The sequence below is a fragment of the Notamacropus eugenii genome, chromosome X (assembly GCF_028372415.1).
Source record: "Notamacropus eugenii isolate mMacEug1 chromosome X, mMacEug1.pri_v2, whole genome shotgun sequence".
In the NCBI taxonomy this organism is placed as follows: domain Eukaryota; kingdom Metazoa; phylum Chordata; class Mammalia; order Diprotodontia; family Macropodidae; genus Notamacropus; species Notamacropus eugenii.
Genome location: NC_092879.1, coordinates 36,723,043 through 36,727,998, shown reverse-complemented (window position 1 = coordinate 36,727,998; position 4,956 = coordinate 36,723,043).

Here is a 4,956-nt window from a genome sequence, read left to right as displayed (position 1 = left end):
AGCTCTGTAGAGTTACACTTTGGTCTGCAGCTTCACACATCTTCTATCCCACTTTTGGTTTCAGAGCCTCCCAAACACAAAGCTAGGTCTATGTGTCTGTGTGTGTGCATCATCCTGATCATATATGTGCACAGCCACGGAAGTATACTGCCAAGGTGAATGAGCTTAGCCACTTGTTATATGCTGTGAGATGTTACACTACATAACTATGTTTGTTAACTGCTAGATATTATGTACTTAATCTACTTCAATGATCTACGACTTTATTTCTTAGCCCGTATCAGACTGTTTTGATAATTACCACCTTATAACATAGTCTGAACTCTGGCTGCCTTATATCACTTTTTTTTTCTGTTGACTCCATTGATATTCTTGACCTTTTAAATTTCGACATGAATTTTGTTATTATTTTTCCAGCTCTCTAAAACAATTCTTTGGTAGGTTGATTGGCTTGCCACTGAACAAGCAGATTGATTTGGGTAGAATTGTCTTTTTTATTATATTTACTCAGGCCTACACATGAACAATTAATATTTCTCCAATTGTTAAAATCTGTCTTTATTTTTGTGAAGTATTTTGCAATTGTGTTAATACAATTCCCAAGTTTGTCTTGACACCCAAATTCTCAAATATTTTATATAATCTCCAGTTATTTTAAAAGAACTTTTACAGTCTCATGGAATATTGTATATTCTATTGCCTTCATTATTATGTTTCTTATGTTATTGCAAGAAGTTCCATTTCTTGTACAATAGTGAATCTTTGTGGTAATAGTAGGTACTCCAGCTTCATCGCTGGTCTTACTGTAAGGGTTCCTAGTTCATTCCCATTACAGATCATGTTTGGTCTTGATTTTTGATAGGTACTATTTATCACTTTATGAAAAATTCCATTTAAAAATAAATTAATTAATTATAAAAAGCTCCATTTATTCCTGAGTTTTCCTGGATTTTTAACTGGAATGGGTGTTACTTTTTTGCAAAAGATTTTTCTGCATCTATTGATATAGTCATACCTTTTATTAAATTTATTGTTGACATGGTCATTTATTCTTATAGTCTGCTTAATATTGAACAAGACCTTTGCTCTCAGTAGTAATCCAACCTCATCAGAGTATTCAATTGGTTTGAAATATTACTCTAATATACTTTCTAGTATTTTGTTTAAATTTTTTATATCTATATTCGTTAGGAAAATTGACTTATACTTTTCTTTCTCTGTTTTTCCTCTACCTGTCTTAGGTATAAAAACGATACAGTTGTCATAGAAGGAATTTACTTTGACGCCTTTTTTTGAAAATAGGTTTTTGGGTTGAAATTAACTGCCCTTGAAATGTTTTGTAGTATTCACCTGTCAGTTCATCTGGGACTGTAAATTGGTTCTCACAGAGTTAGATCATATATGCTTGGTTAAATATTTTTTTTAACAAAGATAGCATTACTTAGTTATTCCATTTACTCTTCTATTAATCTCAGCAGCTTATAACCATTTCACTTAGATTGCTAGTTTATTGGCACGTAGTTGCATGAAGTAGCTCCTAAATTTTGCTTTAATTTCATTATTATTGATCTTATGTTCACCTTTTTCCTTTTTGATTTAGTTTTAATTTGGTTTTCTTTCTTCTTATAATCAAGTTTCCTCTCATAGATCAAGTACCTAGTTTTGCTTATCAGTTAAATGGTATTATTGTTTTTCACTTTATTATCTCCTTGGATATTTAGTGTTTTAAATTTGTTGTATAATTGGAGAGTTCTAATTAGTTTTTCTCTTAGCTGATTTAATTATATTAAATTTATTGGGGAAAACTTAACTGGTTGGCATGCAACCCTCTTTCTGAAATCATGGCTGAACTATAACCATAAGTTAGCAATGCAAACAAGAGTCCTGCAAAAATCAAGAAATCAGTCTGAGATAATCTATTGACTATAGGGAATTTATAGAAAAGGATTATATTTTTGTTTTCAAATCGTCTGCTATAGTCACTTAGTTTAAAATTTATGATAATCTCACGCACGTGCAAGCTTTTTTTTTTAAAATCAGCTTTATTTATTTATTTATTTATTTTTTACCGTCGAAGCTTACAACTTACTAGAATTAACATGGGAGAATGTGAAATCCAAGAAGAAAGACTACTGCCTTGACCATTGTACTAAGCAATGGATCTAGATTCAAATATGATTCTTCTTATCTCCAGTCAATCAATAAGCATTTATTCATTGCCTATATTGCGATGAAGTGCGTTCATCCTTAAGGATGAAACAAAAAGCAAAAGACAGTCCCTGCCCTCCAGAAGTTCATAATCTAATCAAGGAGGTAGCATAGGAACACGTATGTACAGACAAGTCACACAAAGAATAAATCAAAGATCAACAGTAGTAAAGTCCAAGAATCAAGCAGGAGTGAGAAATGCTTCCTGTATAAAGCAGTATCTTAGGTGGCACTCTAGGGAAACCAATATGCAGAGATGGAGAGAATTGCAGACATGGAGGAAAACCAGAGAAAATGGCCCAAGTGAGAGATGGAATTTCTTAACTGTGAAGCAGAAAGGAGGGCAGTGCTTTTGGATCAAAGAATGATGGGAGTGGGGGAGTCTGGCAGCTTTAAAAAGTGTGACAAGATAGAAAATGGAGGGGCATATTTTAAGGTCTTTGAGCATCAAAGAATTTTATATTTGATCCTGGAGATGATGGGGAACCAGTGAAGACTACTGCATATGTATGGTTGAGGGATAGAGGGGGAAAGGGTGATATACCCTTTAGGAAGATTACATTGGCAATGAAGTGGATGAAAAGTTAAAGGGGACAGTCTTGAGGCAGGAAAACCATTCAGCAGACTTCTGCAATAGTCCAGGAGACAAGTGATAGGGACCTGCAGCAGTTGGTGGCACTGTTAGAGAATAGAAGAGGACAAACATGAAATACGTTTCAAAGGTAGAATCATTGGGCCTTGGCACTGCATGGATTGGAGTGTAATGGCTGAGAGAAAGGGAAGAGATGAGTTTCCAACCTTTTAGCCTGGGTGATTTGGAGACTAGTTGTGCCTTCTGTAATAATAGGAAAGGTAGGGAGAGGAAAGGGGGTAGGAGGAAAGATGAGTTAACTTTGATGGTGATTATTTTAAAATATCAACTACATGGGGAGGTAGAGAGGACAAACTTCTATTAATTATCTACTAGGTGCCAAGTATTGTTCTAAGCACATTATAAATATCACCTCATTTGTTCCTCAAAACAACTCTGAGATTGGTTGCTATTATGATCCAATTATAGAGCTGAGGATATCAAATGGTTACAAGAGTGTTCTACATGTATTATTTATGGGCGTAAGCTTTTCCGTATGCTGTAATACTTTACTCTAGAAGCCAGATGTGCCTGGAAGAGGGTGCTATTTTTCAGAATGGTACTAAAGTGGACCACAAGTACTTTTTAAAGCACCTACTATATGGAAGGCTATAGTTAGGTGCTAGGATACCAATATAATAATCAAACAGCCCTTGCCTTCCAGGAACTTAAACCCTTTCACAAATACAACATGTACATACACAATAATGTACAAAATATAAACAAAACACAAGTTAATTGTTTGGGGGAAATGAATGATATTTCTCTAACATCCCCCTCTCCTCACCCCGAAGTATTCAGGGAAGGCAACAAGTAGGAAGAGGAGTCACATTAACTGAACTTTGAAAGGAGCTAGGTATTTTTCGAGGCAGAGGTAAAGATTGATTGCATTCCAAGAGAGAGTTGAAGACTGTACAAAAGCTTGTAGATGGAAAATAAAATGTTATGTGTGAAAAAGAACAAGGAGACCAACATGACTGGCCCTTATAGTACACAGAATGAGAAGTTGAGATAGGTAGGTTTTAGCCATTACGAATGGTAATCCATGACAGAGTTGTCTGGGTTTGATCCTAGATGGACTATGGAATCACTGCATGTCATTCAGCGAGGGATTGGAGTAATCAGAACCATCGAGAAAGAGTATCACTTTGGCAGCTGAGGAGAGGTTGGAATGGAGAGGGGAAGGACATCAGTGGGGCATCTTGGAATATGATTAACCCAAGGGAGATGGGACCAGGTTATGTAAGTGGAGAGATAAGGATGCTTGTCTGAGGTATTTTGGCTTTTTTTCCAAGACTTGACAACTGTGGGTATATAGGAGCTGGGGGAGACTGAGGACAGTGAGATTAAAAAATGAGCCTTTCCAATGGACATCACTTTTCCTGGAATGAAATTCATCTTCAACTCTGCAAGTTTTATTTCAAAGCTAGCATAAGATCATTCCTCTGCTCCTATATCTTTGCCAAGAAAACCTAAAGTGGAATCAGGAAGAGTGAGAAATGACTGAAGGGCCTGAACAACAACATCAAAAAAATGTGGGGTTCATTCAGCTTCAGACAGATTGTAAATATATTGTCATGTTCACAATGTAAATAAACATATGTCAATATTAAGAAATTATGAAGTCATCTTGACAAAATCCAATTCTCATTCTTCTTTAATATTCGAGAAAGCTTAGGAGTAAATGGAGCTTTCTATAACCCACTAAATCATATCTGTCTAAATCCAAGCATATTAATTGTATAATGAAGAAGATTTAGAAGTCTTTCCACTAAAATCAGAAGGGTGCTTATTATTGACAGTAGGAGTTCACATAATTCTATAAATGCTGGCTTTTATGTTAAGTCAAGAAAGGGAGAGGGAATGATTGTAGACAAAGGTGAAAGTATAGCATCACTGTATTCAGGTGATACGATGATTTCTTTAGAAACTTAAAGATTCAAATAAAACATTCAAGTAATTGATAAATTCAGAGCAGTTTCAAGAAACTAAGTTAATCCATCTAAATCGTCAACATTTCTGTATTGCAACAAAGAAACCCAACAGGAAGAGCTAGAAAAAGAAACTACACTCAAAAATAACTAAAGAAACTTTATAATATTTGGAAGATTATCTAC